Below are 19,357 nucleotides of genomic sequence, written 5' to 3'. Positions count from 1 at the left end.
GAGGACACAATGAGAGGTCTGTGACCCGGAAGGGGCTCTCACCAGATCTGACCGTGCTGGCACCCTGATCTCAGACTTCCAGCCTCTGGAACTGTGAGAAATAATCTTTTTTTTTTTTACCCCATCCCCTTTTTTAACCTGCCCTCCCCTTTTTTAACCCCACCCATGAGAAATAAATTTCTGTTGTTTACAAGCAAGCTATCCTCACTAGTCTATGGTATTTTGTTATAAAAGCCCGGACAGATTAAGATAGCCCCTGTCTATAAAGGGTTTAACATAAAGTAGCAAAAACAAGGCATTACACACAGGGGCGCGCGCGCGCACACACACACACACACACACACACACACACACACACACACACAATTAACAATGCACTAAGTGCTGTAATCTGTTGCCAAGGGTGGTTCTAACATTACTCAGTCATCTGGTTGTATGCCCACACTTAAAATATCCACAATCTCCATTGTTTACAGTTAAATATCCGTAAATAAGTGAACATGATAGCAATATGGCTCACTGGCTCACCCCTCCTAGGGACCAATGGGGAGCAAGGAGGCACCTTCACACTCCTCCCTCCCTCTACATAGGTTGAAGGTCAGGCTGGGAGACGAACCCTTATTGACTAAGAGGTCAATTGTGAAAATGCCCAGCCGTTATAGAACTATATTGCCAAAACTTAAGAAAAGGAAAAGATGGAGGATAGACATTAAGCTACTTCAAAAGTGCTTTTAAAAAAACAAGTGTGTTATAAAAGGGGCGCCTGGTGTCTCAGTCAGTTAAGCGTCTGCCTTCAGCTTGGGTCATGATCCCAGGGACCTGAGATCAAGCCCTGCATCGGGCTCCCTGCTCAGTGGGGAGTCTGCTTCTCCCTCTCCCTCTGCCCCTTCTCCTGATCATGCCCTCTCTCACTCATTCTCTCTCAAATAGATAAATAAAACCTTTTATTTATATATATGTGATATATATATATACTTCTATAGCATTTCTCTCTGATAGCATTTTAATAAATCAGTTATCCTTAAGTCTTTTAGAAATCCTGTCACATCTTTACATAAAGATGTCTGTAAGTGCCAAATAGTTTTTGCAGCAGGTGGATCTGCATTGTGTTATCTGCTTAATTATACCTTGAAATATGAAGATAACTAAAGGATATACCCTTTAAGGTGATTATTGCTTCCTCTGACTCTGTAATTATAGAGAAAACTTTAATATTTATTCCTTACCATGTCTCAAAGCCTGTCAATTTTGGTTACCTTATTGATACAGCCAATTCATCTAGTAGCTTACTGCAAAGTGGTATAAACTATCATGAGCTTCCATCTTCCATCTTCTTTTTTAGAGTTGTTAAAGTTTTGGATTTCTTTATGCAGTGGCTTTCCCACTCGTTTTTTTACTACAACCTACAATAAGAAACAGATGTTATGTTCAGACCACATATTCTACTGTGTATGTACATATAACTGAAACAAGTCTCATAAAATAATGCTTACCTTTACTATATACATGCATTCTCTTCTATTCCTTCTTTAATTTTTTTAAAGATTTTATTTATTTATTTGAGAGAGAGACAGTGCACACGCAAGTGGGGGAGAGGCAGAGGGAGAAGCAGACTCCCCGCTGAGCAGGGAGTTGGGCGGGGGGGGCTCGTACCCAGGACCCTGAGACCATGACCTTAGCCAAAGTCAGACACTTAACTGACTGAGCCACCCAGGCACCCCTATTCCTTCTTTTAAATGTTGATTATAACCCTAAATTCATTTCATGGCCCACCAATGGTGGTGACTTGGAATTTGAAAACAATTATGGCCTCAGTTTTACTCTGATTAATCGTTGTATTTACAGTATATTCTGACCCTTTTACCTCGATAGGTTTGTTGAGCAGACGGAATCATTGAAGAACAATATAATTTTTCATTAAGTTAACTAACCTATAATTTATGTTCCAGCACATTTTTAAGAGTGAAAGGGGTTCCTTTTAATAATTATTCCAGTCGTCAGGGATAAACCAAAAGTGTCCCAGACAAAATAGCAGGAGAGGTCATCCTATCAATAACTGACAGAAGAGAAAATAGTTATTTTCATATTTTTCCCTATTTTCTCCTACAGTACGCATTCCTCTGTCATACCCATGAAAATCTAGGATCTCTGATTTTGGTGTATGAATCTTAAAATTTGCTAGTATATGCTAGAACCAGGAGCTTTGGTTTCTACTCTCAACTTCAAAACTAAATGATTGGCTTTGAACAAATCTTTATATCTCCCTGGCCCTTAATTATTTCATGTATAAAATGAGGGTTTAATGATCTCTATGATTCCTTTCAACCTTAATTTTTTAAAAGATTTTATTTATTTATTTGACAGAGAGTGAGAGAGCAAGCACAAGCAGGGGAGAGGCAGGCCGAGGGAAAGGGAGAAGCAGGCTTCCTGCCAAGCAGAGAGCCCACGTGGGGCTTGATCCCGGGACCTTGGGATCATGACCCAAGCCGGAGGGAGATACTTAACCGATTGAGCCACCCAGACCCCCCCCCTTAACCTTAAAATTAAATGACTTTGTGGCACCTGGCTGGCTCAGTCAGAAAAGCATGTGACTCTTAATCTTGGGGTGGTGAGTTCCAGCCCCACGTTGGGTGTAGAAATTACCAAAAATAAATAAATAAATGAATAAATAAATAAATAAATAAATAAATAAAGTGTAAAAGAAATTAAATGACTTTATGCCACAGGAAACGATATGAAAACAGCCTTAAAAAGCTTACAGTATAAATGAGGTAACTAAGTCATGTAATACCCTAGCCTTCCCCCAAAATATTGTTTCTTAGAATGTTTCAATATAAATGCCTGAATAAGAATAGCTGGGCTGGGCTCAAAGAATTAGCAGCCAAATATGTAACAGAATTGGAGGCCTCAAGGGTGTCCCTTCTTTTATCCACCCAGCCACAATTTCAAAAAAAAGATAAGAGGATTAGGTTAGAGTAAGTTTCTCAGATGAAACACAGAAAAACATGTAGGAAGAAACAGAGTCTGGGATTTAAGAAAACCATGCTAGGAAGTTAAATGAGAGTTAACATTATTGATGTCACAATTTTTTTAAGAGTAGATCCTATTTAAAATCCTGGTTACAACATTTTGTGTCAACTATCATTTAAAAATAAATAGGGCGCCTGGGTGGCTCAGTTGGTTAAACAACTGCCTTCGGCTCAGGTCATGATCCTGGAGTCCCAGGACCGAGTCCCATCGGGCTCCCTGCTTCTCCCTCTGACCCTCCCCCCGTCATGCTCACTCTCTCTCATTCTCTCTCTCTCAAATAAATCAATAAAATCTTTAAAAAAATAAATAAATAATAAAATAAAATCATGGTTGCTGAATAAGTTAATCCTCATAATTTTATTCAAATTAAATGAAACACAGCACATATGGTTCTAAGAGTTACTGACTACAGAGGGCATTTGTCATGTTTGTCACTGCCCAACATCTTTTGAAACATCCTTTTCATCTGGTTAAGAGCCCTTCCTCCCCAGCGAGAAGACTGGATTCATCCTCCCAGCTCCCATGAAATGAGGTCCAGGATTTGACCAAGGCTCCAGCCATCAAACACACCACAGGCCCAGGACTTAAATTCAGAAGAGAGTAACAGGAACAAACAGGTGCATGGGGGAAAGCATCTCTTGCCAGGGTTGCCAGCATCATCTGTGCAAGTGTGGCACCCATGTGAACGCTCACAGGGTGATGGAGGCCTTCCCCGGAGCAGCCCCTGTTAAAATGTGGGCTGGTTCCAGCCCCCGCTCTGACTTGCCTGGGGGAATCTCTGAACCTCCTGAAGTTATGCAATGTATTCAAAGCTACTTAGAGTAAATGCTGTTGTACCACTAGCAACACTGAGGAATACTGTAGCTAGAGTCTGTTTGGTCTAACAAAGATTTACTAAGGAGATAAGAGATTAGTTTTGTCCTAAAGGACAGAAGTCTGGGATGAGACAATGAAGACCCTGTTCTGGACAAGGAATATGCTGGGGCGGGAGAATAATAAGGCTGGTTCTGGGGAAGTCAACACACAGCCGATAGAAGACTCTGAAACCTAAGCCAACAAACATACGTGTTTACAATTTGGAGAGCAAAAGGTAGTCACTGTAGAGATCTCCTCCCATGTGAAGTGATTAGAGCTGATGGTGGCAACAAAGACATGCACACTTTCACAAGTAAGTTTAAACACTTCAGTGGTCTCAATATTATCATTCCATTAGAATTCCAGAAAGATGCATCTAGAAGAAAACTCAAAAGAAGAAATAACAATATCTTGGGAACAAAGAGAAAGTTGGGAAGAAAAGTGATAAAAAGAAAAAAAAAAGGATTTTTAGATCCTAAAGATGGGCAACTGTATTGTGGAATCAGAATCTGTGCATGAAACTATCATGGCCAAGCTGATGATTTGGCTGCATTAATGATCAATATGTATTATCACGTGATTGTTTCAACTATATAACTGATGCTTGTAATATTACCAGGATTCCTGGGTTAGGCATCCCACAGTCTGTTTAGTGATCTCACATATATACTGTCCATGCTATGACTGTCACTATGGATGGGAAAGATGGAGACGATACAGGAGAAAGTATGTTTTGTATGTGAAGTTTAATCCATGTGTTCTGAGAATGGATTCTCAATCTCTCTCTCTTTTGGAATATATAACTTTTACTAGTGTTATACTCCCATGTGTATACTGAGATTTGGCAGTGGGAGGGTGTGAATATGAGGAAGTAAAATATGGAAGTAAATTTTTTAATCCCTACAGCTATTTTTTTAGGGGGGGAGGGGCAGAGGGAAAGGGAGAGAGAGAATCTTAAGCAGGCTCCACGCCCAGCTCAACTCGGGGCTCGATCACACAAACCTGAGATCATGACCTGAGCCAAAATCAAGAGTTGGATGCTTAACTGACTGAGCCACCCAGGCAGCCCCCTACAGCTATTTTATTTTTTAAGGAATCTCTATACCCAACATGGGGCTCGAACTCACAACTCGAGAGTCACATGCTCTACCGACCGACCCAGCCAAGCGCCCCTATTCCTATAACTATTAAGGATGCATTGCAGCTGTTTCTCGTAGGTGAGGCAAGATATGAGCCATGAGTACTTCTGTCTTGCAGCCTGCAACAGGGGTCCTTTCCCTCCCATTTATGAAAACAAACTGGGATGAATTAAACAAGAAAATTCTGTGGATAACTTTGAATCCACTCTAATTTATATATTAAAAAAGAAATAATTCCTAAAGAAACTTAATATTATTAACAGCTGATTGCAATTGCATCAGTATCATCTGTCTGTAGAGAACTACTTTGCACCCCACTCATCCTGACTAAAGAATTGTAATGATTCACCCAGGAAAATGCACAACAAATACAGTGGAAGGTTTGAGGAAAGAAATGCATGACTATCCCCCCAAATACAAAGATTAATAGTATATTAGTTATTTATTTCTATGTAATAAATGAGCCCAAAACATAATAGTTTAAAGCATCAGCACACATTTATTATCTCTTACAGTGTGGATAGAACATAAATGCAGTAATAGCTTGGTAGTTCTTAAAATCAGAGTCAAATTGTGGTGGAGGCAAGTTCAAGAAGACTTGTCTGGGGCTGGAGGATCTGTTTCCAAGCTGGCTCATTCACATGAGTGGCAAATTGTTGCTGGCTGTTGGCACATGGGCTTCTCCCAAAAGGTTTCTTGTGTCTTTATGGCATGGGGAAAGGAATCAAAAAAGGAGCAAAGCAAAAGCTTCTGTGGCCTTTATGACCTAGTCTTGATGTCACACACCATTATTTTCACCATAATCTGTGAATCACATGGGTCAGTTCTGACTCAGTGTGAAAATAGACTATACAGGAAAGTGAATACTGTGAGGTGAGGATTGTTGGGGGCCATCTTGGGGACAACATATTATAGAAATAAGGGAAATAGGATTAGGAAAAGAGCAGTGCTTCCCCTTTAGGTAATAAGAGATGAAAGATATCTTAAGACTGGCATATTGAAACTGTTGGGAAGAGCGGAGAAAGAACTATAAAGGGTCTCCGGAACCTAGGACCAGGATAGAAGAGAAAGGAGCCTGGTCCCCAGGGGAGCCTAGTTCCTAGGGATATGTTTAGGAAAGTAGAATTTGGGGGAGAAAGAGGAGAACACCTGGCAATGTGGGATTTGTACCAGACTCTTCCTCAGAGCTTAGATCCCAAAGGGATCCTTCACATTTCCTAGAGAAGCTTCCTTTAGGTCATTAAACTCATTTCATCAAAATACAAAGGGATCCTGGGGCTCAAGGAAGAAACTATTTAATAATAAAACTTGTGAAATAATAAAAGTAGTAAACCAGTCAACCCCGTGCCTTAGTAAACCTCATGAACACATCTTCATGGACGTGGCACAGAATGAAGAACAATAACTGGATTGGCACCACATGACTGTTCTTACACCAGGTCTGCATTGTTACCTAGCTGGGCACTCTGTAAACATGAATCCCATGAACACTACCAGGCCACCGTTGCATGAAGACGGGTAGGGAAGGAACTAATTACTGTTGAGCATTCCAACATGTGCTGGGCACCAGGCTAGGAGTTTTCTACACACTGATTGTTTAATACAACTCTCTGCATTTCACAAAGGTGAAACTAAGGATCAGAGTAGTTAAAGGGGTCAGGGTCTACTAACTGTTCCCCAATATCCATCTTCTCCTTCTTCCTTTTAGTACTAGAACCTCCATGGTTTCAGCTAGGTACATAGCTGGCCAGCTAGAGACTACAATTCTCAACCTCCCTTGCAGCTAGGTAATAGCCAAGTGATTCAATAATAATCAATGGAATGTGACCAGAATAGATGTATGTAACTTGTAAGTCATGCCTTTTGAAGGAGTGCCTTCCACTGACCTATATTGCCCCATTCCCAGCAGGCAGGAACATAGATGTGGAGCTGAGTCAGCTTCCAACATGCAGATAAGACCACAACCTTATTATGGCATGGCAAAACCCAAGTTCTCAGATGACCACATGAAGCTGCCTATCAGCTTAGACTGCCTGCCATCTTGGACTTTTAAGTGAGAGAGAAATAAAGTAATACATTTTATGTAAGCCACTGTTATCTTGATCTCTATGAAAGCAATTAAACCAGTACTTCTAACCAACACTTGAACTTGTCAGAGATCATCCAGCCACAAGTGGCAGATCTGAGAGACATTTTTGCTTTCAAGCTTCTACTCTATCACACTTTAACAGGGAAGGTGTCCTTGTCAAGGAGAATGTTACTTCTTTTTTAAAGTAATCTCTACGCCCAATGTGGGGCTTGAACTCACAACCCTGATGTTGTGACTGAGCCAGCCAGGCACCCCAGGAGAATGTTACTTTTGCTCTTGATGCTCTAGGGTATTCTAAGAACTCAATAAATATTCGAAAATGGGAGAGTCCATTTGGACAATTTTATGTCCTTATTTAGTGAAGAACCAACACTATGTTTCCTTCAATGTTGAGCACAATCTATCTCCATTATGATGAATGTTATACTTTTTAGAATTTGGGCTCTGCTTATGTTCTGTTTTGGGGTTCTGACTCATTTTTCTTTGGAACAGAAGTCCATTTGAAGGATGTTAAATTTACTGATTGTTTTCAAATGCAGTGTTCTCTGAGCACATTTTTCTGTAGCTTATACAGATGCCTACCATCTTGCCATCTTTATATAGCTCTTCCTATTCATACTAAAAATAAGAACGTGTACAGCTAATATTAAGCCAATACCTACTGATGTGATCATACTGGTTGCTAATAAAATATTGAAATAGTTCCGTATTCCTTGGTAAATAACCAACGCCCTATGACCTCTGAGGTTTCCCAGCTGCTGTAGCATCTATGGTTTCTCCTTCAGCACCCCTAGATATCCCAGCACCCAGAAACCAACAGGGAGCCTCCAGCTCTGTGGCCTGAGTTTGGATTAATTGGTGCTTGTATCCTATTGGTTACTAAATATTTGTAATGGCACTTTTGGAAGCATGTCCAGCCTATGGCTTGCAAGGTAACTTTATGATAATTTCTAAAGCTCTTCATTTCAACAATGCCTTTGAGAAAACTATCAGTATAAAGATACTATTCTGCTGATAATTTTATGACTTCTCAAAGACTTTATGTATATTTCCATAATTCAAGGTGTACATTTGTAACATTCTTCCAAGGCCTTCCCACCAAATCCCCACTTACCTTACTACGCATACACACACACACACACACACACACACACACACACACGTCATTAAGCTAACACAAAATGGCACTATGGGGAAATAAATTAAACATAATCCAAGCTTATTCAAAACTACTCCGTAGTTTAACCATTTTTCCCAAATAATTCTATGTTCTCAAAATGAAAAGTATCCTGTTTGTTTACACTGTCAAATGATATTCTCTAAAGCTGGGGTCCACACATCACATAAAGCCTCACTTGCGCTTGTAATCATGGAACAAAGCCCTATTTAAATAAAGTACGTTTCTCCTTTCCACTTTCTGACAATTATAGCATAATATATATATATTACATATATACATAATTATAGCATAATATATATTATAATTTTATTGTCAGCTACAGTAATTGTACTTGAAAAATGTGTTAGATAGTGTCTGATATAAAACATTTAGCATAGTGTCTGACATGTGATCAACACAATAAATATTAGTAATGAGGAGGATGATGATGATGTTATCTCTAAACTGCAAATCTCATCCTGTTATCCTCCCGTATCTCCCCATTGCTTTTCTCAACACAGATTAGTGGGGTTGGTGGCTTTCTTTTCAGCTCTCATCTCTCAAAACTCATGCTCTGTTTCCCCTTTACCTTCTAATCATAGGAAACTTCATTAAGTCCCCTAATTGGACTCTGTCTCTCTAATCAGTAGGCTTTGTCAGGTACTGGTCCTTTTGCTCGAACACTTCACCTGGGTAACTCTTATTCATCCATAAGGTCTCCATTTAGATGACGCTTCTTCCTTGCAAGTGCAGGTTAGATGCCTCTTGTTGATACTTTCCTAGCAGCCTGGGCCTCATCCACTGGTATACCATGTGGTTACTTGCCCATTTCCTACATCACAAGCTTCGTGAACATCAGGAAAAGATCGGTCCATTTTCCCTGTTGCATCTCTATTCGGGCTGTGCATTAATACCATAATTGTTAAATAAGTCAATGTTTAAAGAGGAATATGTGTTCTCCCATAATGACAATAAACCCTTTCACTTTGAGGAAGTTCACATATAACTACAAAGACTGAAAACAGAACAGAAATCTGTATTTATATTTAATTACTACGTGTAAATATATCAACATGCCTCTTACGTTTTAGACGGCAATCCATGCTTTCATTTCACGGCCTATAAAATGGGGTAAGAATATTTACTCAATTGAAATTGAACTTTGAGAACTGTGGAGCAGGGGAGATTAAAAATGCTGTGTATTATAAATTATTAATTTTTAGTAGCAAGCTAGTGGGCATCTTGTATACATTTTACATTCTTTCTCCTTAAACACATTTTCAATAAATATTTTTGAGATTAATAAAGTGCCCAGAATAGACTTAGTTATATTTTAAAAATATAATCTATATTTAATTTATCTCTTTCTTAATCTCATGATTATAGTGTCCTTAATTAATTTTGCTATATGGTATTTTTTAAATCCAAGCAACCTGTAATCAAATCTATCTTGTCACAAGATAAAGACAAATATTTCTATTTACCTTTAGAACTAAAAGGGGAGGATGAATCTTAAACCTTCAAATAAGTACAAAGAACTAGTATAATTATGTCATATTTAATTAGGAATCTTTTTTGAATGAACTTATATACACCATACATACCTGGCTGTATTTCTACTCTTTTTTTTTTTTTTTTTTAAAGATTTTATTTATTTATTTGACAGAGAGAGACACAGCGAGAGCAGGAACACAAGCACGGGGAGTGGGAGAGGGAGAAGCAGGCTTCCCGCTGAGCAGGGAGCCTGATGCGGGGCTCCATCCCAGGACCCTGGAATCATGACCTGAGCTGAAGGCAGATGCTTAACGACTGAGCCACCCAGGCGCCCCTGTATTTCTACTCTTGAGTGGTAAAAATCATTCTGTATTCTTGATGAAAACAATGTTATAAGCACTCAAATAATGACTTACTTCAAAACTAAAGCCCGAAAAGGAGAGAGGGCCTTCAGCCTTCTGAAGAAAAAAAAATTGAACCAAATGTCTAGAACCCTTTCTCAAACAGAAAATTAAATAAATTCCTTGTTACAGATAAAGAAGTGTTGTTGCTTTTCGACGACTGGCTTTCATGCCGCAATCTGAGGTTACATTTTCTGATGGAAGCCAAAGCTGTAGGGCAGACAAATTTACCAGAACTACTTGTTTTTAGGGAAAAAGAGGTATAGAGAAGTGGAAATGGATTTTTAAGACTGTCTGCATGGAAAAAAAATGGGAAAAGATTTGCAGGTCAAGGTGCTCAACCAAGTTGAAGGAAGGAGAGGGCAGTCAGATCTGTAGATGCAGCCTCAAGCTCGATGGAAGATGTGGAGTTTCCAGGAATAAGGAGTGGTCTAAAGAAATAAATTACCAAGTGAAACAACAACCAGGGAGAAAAATATTTGCAAATCACATATGTGATAAGAGACTGACCCAGAATGTCTAAAGAACTCTTATAACTCAACAATGACAAGCCAATCCAATTTTAAAAATAGGCAGTGTTTAAATAAACATTTCTCCAAAAGAAATGTGGAATGATTAATAAGCACATGAAAAGATGTTTAACACCATTAGTCTATACAGAAATGTACATCGAAAGCCACAATTAAATAAAACTTCTTACTGGACTGTCTTTAAAGAAAACGAGCACAAATATATGGAGACAGGAAGTAGATGAGTGACTGAAGGGTTGGAGGTGGGGGGGAGATGGAGAGTCACAGCTACTGGATGAGGCTTTCTTCTGGGGTGATCAAATGTTCTAAAATTGGTTGTGCTGATGGTTGACAACTGTGAGTATGCTAAAAACCATTGAATCGTACAGTTGGAGTAGGTGAATTGTACTGTATGTGAATTATATCTCAATAAAGCAGGGAAAAAGACAATAACAAATGTTAGCAAGTATTTGGAGAAATTAAAGCCCTCATACATCACAGGTGACAATATATCGTGGTGAAGCCACTTTGGAAAACAATTCAGCAGTTCCTCAAAAGGTTAAATATAGTTATCATATGACCCAGCAATTCTAGTCCTAGGGATCTCTGCAAGAGAAATGAAAACATATGTCCTCACAGAAACTTGGAAATGAATGTTCACAGCAGCATTATTCATAACAGCTTGAAAGTGGCAACAAACAAAATCAACCATCAATGGATAAATAAAGCACAACGGAGTATCAGCAATAAACAAGAATTAAGTCCTGATACCTGTTACGACATGGATGAACTTCAAAAACATTAAGCTAAGTGAAAGAAGTCAGGCATAAATGACCACATTTGTGGAATCCCATTGATATGGAATGTTCAGCATAGGCAAATTTATAGAGACAGAAAGTAGATTAGTGGTCACCTAGGACTGAGAGGTAGGGTGAGTAAGGAGGCAAGTGGGGAGTGATTGCTACCGGGTACAAGATTTTCCTGGAGGATGGTGCAAATGTTCTAAAATTAGTGTATGCTGATGATTGCACAACTCTGTAAATATATTTAAAAACATGGAATATACACTTTAAATGGGTGTATTCCAGGGTATGTGAATTATATCTCAATAAAGCTGCTAAAAAAGAATCAATTGCTAGGCATCCTCTTATCTCCTTAAAGTTTGGCTTAATCATTTTACTGGTTATCTTTCTCAAGTAGGATGTGTGTTCCTTGTACCTAGGGAACTAAGTTGAACATGTTCTATTTTTTGCATAAAAACCAAATAACTCAGTTGGCATGTTGCTTCTTCCTCTTTCTGGTGTCAGGGATTACTGTTCTAAAATTTAGAGTCTAAATGAAGCACTCTCCAGAGAGATATTTGAGTAATCCTGCAAGAATAGTCAAGTCATTCTTACTGTTCCATGAGACTTTCTAACCTACGCTGCACTGAATTTGCTTGCACTGCAAAATTTCTGCTGTTGCTCTGTAAATCTCCCTAATGTAAAGATTTGTCATTCATTAAAATAGCTTCCGGTTGGACATTTTGGGATTGCGAAATCTTTTTTCTTCTTTTTTTTTTTTAATCTGAATGCGATCTCTCCTTTCTATTTCAGGCACTCACGCTCCTCCAAAACTAAGCATAGCAAACAAAAGATCACAGGAATGGGGAAACAATCTCAAAATGCTTGGTGGAAGACAGGGACTTCTCTTTTTCCAAAGGGCTTGGTTTTGACTTTTTTTTTTTTCTTTTCTTCTTTTTTATTTTCAAGAGAGAAATTTCCCCTCTCTCTCTGGCTCTTGAAGTGAGGCCAGAGCCTCAAAAATACCATACTGTATCATTTACTTGGATATTTTCTTAGAACAGGATTAACTCTAGGAAGAGCTTAGGCGGTTACAAATGACTCAGAATGATAAAAGATGGGTCACCGAGCATTGCTAAAACTGTGGCCTCTTCACTTACAACCTTAGGGATATTGGATTTCTTTGCAGCTTGGCAACCATAAGCATATATTGATTAGTTTAATGGATTCCTTCTGAGTATGGTAATGAAGACATAGGCAGAAGGTTCTTAGTACACCAATAAATTCTATCAGTCGTTTTTTGATACTTGGAAAAAATACTAGACTCAGGAAGCAAAGTTCAACCACATAGCAATTTTTGCATTACTGGAAAACCCTCTAAGAAGAAAGGCACTCTCAGTTGGATCTCTGCTTACTCAATAACATACGAAGATCAAGTGATCTTTATTGAAAAAACAAAAACAAGCAAATTTTTAAAAAAATTTAGGGGGGAGCCTATTTCTTCTGAAGCCACTACTGGAGAAATTATCTGATTATCGCTACTTCAGGAAATATATTTTTTAACAGAATACTTTTGGATAAAACCACAGAATAATGACTAACATCCTTAGTATGTTCTAGGCACTGTTTAAGCATTATAGTTCAATTATATTAGTTCAACCTCACAGTCCCTGCGTGAGATAGGTACTATTATTATGGCCACTTTACAGATGATGAAATTAAGGTACAGAAGATGCAGGAAGTGGCAGGGCAGGGCCTTGAACCCAAGGCAGTCCCCCTCCAGTGCAAACGTTCTTCATTGCTGTGCCATACTGCTTTTTCAGGTTCTGGTCTTTCATGGGAAGAAAGGAAATTCCATTTTAGTCTCACAAATGGATCTTTGCGATGAAGCTGAGTCCAGGTAGTGTTCATTCTGAGGGTCTTTTGGCCCTTTTTTTGAGTGAAATTTCTGGGATCCATCTGAAATCTTGTGCATCAAAAAGGAGAATGTGTTGCTCTGTAAATGTGTTTATCTAGTTGACTCGGATCGATCATTCATTGCTGGGATACCCAAGTAGATGGAGTAACGACGACATCTGTCAGGAATAAAGAACAGGCTCTTAATACATAGTTCTTAGATAGTATCTTCATTTAAAGAGTGACTTTAGGGGCGCCTGGGCGGCTCAGTCGTTAAGCATCTGCCTTCGGCTCAGGTCATGATCCCAGGGTCTGGGATCGAGCCCCACATCGGGCTCCCTGCTTCACAGGAAGCCTGCTTCTCCCTCTCCCACTCCCCCTGCTTGTGTTCCATCTCTTGTTGTCTCTCTCTCTGTCAAATAAATAAATAAAATCTTTTAAAAATAAATAGATAAATAAAGAGTGACTTTAAGTTAATTCCAGTGATAATTGGAACTTTGCATCCATGACCATCCAAAAGGAAACTGAAAGGACTTCAGCATCTGGGGATCAAGGCTGATGAGGGCTTGCCTCACTCCAGGTGTACATGCAGTATCACTTAATTCAGATGTTTCCCAACTTCAAACTAGTTTGTTATGTTTTTCCTCATTTTAGAACTGATTACTAATACCCTTACATATTTAAGACATTTTTAAAACCACAGGCAAGTCATAATAAAACTGGGAATAGAGATTCTGATCTCTTGGGACATTGGTGATATTTGCTGAAATTTATGACATAACCGGTGGTTTCCACCAGGAGTCCAGGAATATAATAATAAGGAATTAGAGCTACTTTTAGTATTCTTAAAAGATGAGTAAAATCATAATTCCGTAAAGTTGCACAAGCCAGTTAAATATCAATGTCTCTATTTTTTATTGGACTATATCAATGGTAATTCACTATGAGTTCTTCAGAAAGGGCCTGTTTCTTTCATCTTTCTTGGGACAGTGCTCAGAACATGCCTAGCACATGGCAGGAAGTAAACAGTTATCTAGTGAGGTGACTACATGCCAACAAAAGCTCTGATTGGCTGCTGATGACATCATAGAGATTCCGGGGATTTATTAAATGGAGCAGACAGTTACCAGAGTGTTTCAACATGCTAGAGATTTTTTTAACAACCCCAATTTTATCAATCTAACACATAATTAATGTCATGCATAAATAAAATTTAGTGAGCAATAATAGCCATGAAGAGCGCTAAAGTGTCTGGATGTTACTTACATTATTGCTTGTTGGCTGTCAACTAACATTTCTGTTTATTAGCATCAGAATCACAGCACTGATGTGTGCCATCTTCATGTTTTAAAATTTGTGATGATTTTTATCTGATAAATATGTGGCTCGAATTTGCAAGGAAAAAAAAAGAGATACACTACTGAAACCAGTGCTCCCCCGATATATGCATTGGGCCAGAGGAATTCATTCAAAGGATAGCAGTCTATTGGAGAAGATAATAAAGGGAATAACCAAGGGTGGAAAAGGTGTTTTGGGTGGTGATGGTAAAAGTCCTGGGGTAGAACTATGTATATATTTCTGAGCCTGCTGGTCCTGGCTATGAGGTCTTGAATTGTAAAGCCATCCACAGAGTGGTAAGAGCTCAAGACTTGGACTGGAGTCAGAGAGACGGGAAGCACCCCCCATTCCCCTCCACCCCTCCACCTCCATTCCTGTCCCCTCCGGCTCTCTACCCCTCTCTGTCCCACTGCTCTATCCTCACAGCAAACTCAAACCACCTTTCACCCAGGCTCTCAGAAGCTCAGGCACAACTAATAAAGAGAAATTGTTTTCTGTGGCATTTTTCAAGGTGGGATGCGCAGGCCTAAGAGGCAGAAGAGGTGACTGGTTCTTTAGCAGAGCAGTATTCTGGCCTTCCTGAGTCCTCTCATGAATACCTTCCAAGTTCCTTTCTTCACCACTTAATACAACATAATTTTCATTGCTCTTTCAAGCTCTAAATATTTAAACATTGAGTCTCCTTCTGCAAACCATGAGGTGACATCAACTTGAACCTGGGGAAAAGGAGCCTGCTTTAAGGACAAGACATGGCTTTATTTTCTTCTTTACGTTTGTCTATATTCTTTAACATTTCCAAATACCAAGTTCCAAATACCAAAATAAACTGTTGCTTTTGTAATCAGAGAGAAAACCAATGAAACATTAGAAAGAAAGAGACTATGGGCGGGGGACATAAGCAAACATCTTCACAGCAGTTGTTGGGATTCACTGAAATCCAAACTCTGGAGGAAAATTTTTATTACCACTAAGTTGAATGTTATGATAAGAGTGAGTACAGTTTACAAAGTGTTTTCATGTCCATTTTCCAGTGTATGTTCGTAGTTCCTAACAAGAGGCTGATTACTACCTAAGTGCTGGTTTCCTTGCCATATAGGAAAGATGTGAAGAATCCAAGGAATATGAATCTAATCCCAATTTCTCCCGTATTCATTCATTTATTCAGCAAATATTGAACTATATTCCAGATAAAGACCAGGTATTTTGAATATAATAGGGGACAGGATAGACTTGGTCTCTGTCTTCTGGAAATCTATCTTCTATTTGAGGAGAGAGGGGAAAAAAGTAAACATAAAATAATTGAAACATTTAGTCCATGCTATGGGGGTCAATTCTATCCAGCCAAAGACCATCCAGAGCACACTTAGAGTTGAACAAGTTGGTTTATTACTCATCGCAGTGAGGAGAACATACCATGGGGAATCGTGGGGTGTCTCAGTGACAGAGTGTAGAACTGAGTTGGAAGAACCTGGTTGGGTGATTTGGGGGAGGGCCTAAGGAAGTAGGGTTTGTCCCACATGGGATGCTGTCAGAAAGTGGGGGACAAGTCTGTGATTGGGTACAGAAGCAGCAGACACTCATTTAGTAAGAGAAGGGAAAGTTTGGTATTTGGGGAGTTTTACTTACAGTGGCCTGGTTTTGTCTGTGCTTAGCCAAAATGATGAAGTGGCCTTGCCTTGTCTCATCTTACCCTGGTCTCAGAGTAACCTTGTCTGAATCTGATAGTCTGTGAGATTGTTTATGTCTCCAAGCAGAATAACACGGTCTAGCTGTGAATGTCAGAAGAGCTTCCGAATATCAGCTGCCCCTTTTTTCTCCCCAAAGTAAATGAATGAGGGACTGCGGCAGCAAACAACAGGGAGAAATCTATGTTCACTGGGGAGTGATCAGAGATTGCTATTATCGTCCCAAGAATGGTACCATGAGGAATTCTTGGAAGGGCTTCCAAAAAGGCACATGCTTGGTGCTTGGTGGTGTAAGATGGTATCTCTTCATCTCATGTAGAAGAGGTAGTGTGTGTGTGTGTGTGTGTGTGTGTGTGTGTGTGTGTGTGTGTGTTTAAAAAGAGAGAGAGAAGGAGAAAGTGTTTGTGTTGAAGGGTCTGGGCTAGGTGATTTTAAAGTCCTTGTAGCTCAGTCTGTTCCCCTGACAAGACCATTTACGCTCGTGTAGTGACTGAGGAGTGACTGTCTAACTGATCAATAAGGAGTTTTGAGGATCCTCTATCTACAGCTAACAGGAAAACAGGCCTAAGAAACAGGTAAATAAGTCGAGTGACGACCTATGATGGCAGCTGTCCTGTTGGCTGCAGTTAAAATAACAGCATCGAAAACGGTAAAAAGTACAACAAAGTATGTTTTATTTTCCCACTCCCCTCAGCCGACTTAAAGTCACTGCTCTCTCAGCTTTCTATTTTTATTAGCGAAACTATATTAGGAATAGGTTTGTGCACCATGAATGCCGTCTGGAGTGCTATGGCAACAACTTGCTCTTAGTCAAGCGTTCTATGTCCAGATCATACATTTCGAAAATGTTTAAATGATGCTTAAAATGCTGGGTACATCTCAGTAATAACTTTACATGTGGAATTCTCTTGCTTGGAGCGCCACACAGTTGAACATAAGTGACAGCAGGGTGGGAGATGAGGAATTGATGATGCTTCTGGAGAGAAGCTTAGTGTCTTTTACCAACAACGGAAGCCTCCACACATTCTCCTATTGACAGATACCCCTTCCACCACCACCACACAAATGTCTGAGTATCCAGACAAGTGGTAAATGACTGGCCTTGAGTCTGGAAACACGGCTTCCACACCCTGGCTCTGCTACCGAGCACGTGACCAAGAGCTGTGTGACTCACCTGCCCTATCTGGACAGGGAAGAGGTTGGTCTAGAAGTGGGGTTTTCCTTCTTGAGGTCTTGCTCTCAAGACCTTTCCCTCCTATGTCTTTATAGATAATGCAGCACGGTTAAGAGTTCAAGCTGGGAATGTAAACAAACCCAGTTTAAACCCTGGCCCAGCCCCCTTACTTGCTGTGCCCATGTTCTTGAGAGGTTCTTCATTTGTGAAATGCATCTTATAATAGTAACCACCTCATAGGGGTGTTGGGTGGATAGACATAAGTTTAATATTAGCACCTACCTCATATATTATGTGGATTACATGAGACAACACACATGAAACTGACTTAGCTCTGTGCTGGACCCATCCAAAGCAAGCAACAAACATTAGCGAGTATCATTAACAAACTGAAAAGGCATCTTTCCCTTTCCAGTGCCCTTTATGGTGCCGTCAGCCAGCCATAAACTCTCTAAGATAAAGTAAGAAAATCTTGAGATACCAAGTATTTGCAAAATATTTACATTTCTTGAACCGTCTTGAAATAATTTAACATCCATGCCTAAAGTTAACTGGTTCTTGCCATAAAACCTCACCCTTGGGATCAGTCAGGCCTGGATTCCAGAACAAATCACTCTCTGCATCGCCATCTAAACAAATGACTCTGTGATTGTGTCTCAGGTGTACGCCCTGTCAAGATAATTTGATAATTTCTAGCCGGTAAAGGTTTACCCATCAGGCACTCCAGCTTTTACCTTAATCTCTTAATCTGAATGTTTACTTTCCCTAAAAGCAGGCTTGTATCTTTATATCATTTATCTCTTTTATATCATGTATCTCTTTTTCGGGCACTGTGACCTGCACACATGGGTGGACTCATATCTGCACGGTTTGACCTCAGGTGTATACAGCCTGTCAATCAGGTGTATACCACTGGTCAGTTGTAGTAATATATAATTACACTATATATTAAGCTCACTAATACTGTGATTCCTTCCTATCCCTCTGAATTTAGTTTAAGAAGACAATTACAAACCTACCTGTTGGGAAGCCTGGGTGGCTCAGTTGGTTAAGCGTCTGCCTTCAGTTCAGGTCATGATCTCAAGGTTCTGGGATCAAGCCCCGAATCGGGCTCCCTGTTCAGTGGGGAGTCTGGTGCCCCCCTCCCCCTCCCTCTTCCCCCTCCCCCTCCTTCTGTTCATGCACGTGCGCTCTCTCTCAAATAAATAAAATCTTTTTAAAAATAAATGAATAAAATTAAAAAAAATAGAAACCTACTTGTGTATATATGACTTATCGAGTCACAAAATTATAGGTCGCATTAAAGATTCAAACATTGTAGTGTTAAAGAAAAAATGATTTGTGACATTTGTCGAAGATGGTAAGGCAGACTTTTTTCAAGGGGGTCGGGCCACTACAGTGGAGCTTTGTAGTAGGGGAGACTATACTCCAACAAGGACAAGTGGGGCATTATATGCAAGTAGCAGGCTGGAGGTCAATGGATAGAAAAGAGGAAATCTCAAAGGTAAAGGGATTCTTACCAGACCTAGTAGAATTTCCACTGAAGGCAAGCCACAATGATAAAATGGAGAGGAGGGGCAGATGAGGAATTTCATCAGATGCCAAGGGCTAGGGGTTTTCTTTAAACTGACTTATCAGGGTTCTTGCTTGAAACTGGATTGTGCAATCCAGGAGAGAGAAGCCCCACATCAGGCTTAGTCAAGCAGAGGGTTTAGAGGCACCAGATTACAGTTAGGTCAAGGAGAGAATCTTTGTCAGTAGAAATAAATATCCTAAAAGGCTAGTCTCCCATAACCCCACCCAGGG

This window comes from Phoca vitulina, unplaced genomic scaffold (genome assembly GCF_004348235.1).
Source record: "Phoca vitulina isolate PV1807 unplaced genomic scaffold, GSC_HSeal_1.0 scaffold93, whole genome shotgun sequence".
Taxonomy (NCBI): domain Eukaryota; kingdom Metazoa; phylum Chordata; class Mammalia; order Carnivora; family Phocidae; genus Phoca; species Phoca vitulina.
This window is presented reverse-complemented; position numbering follows the sequence as displayed.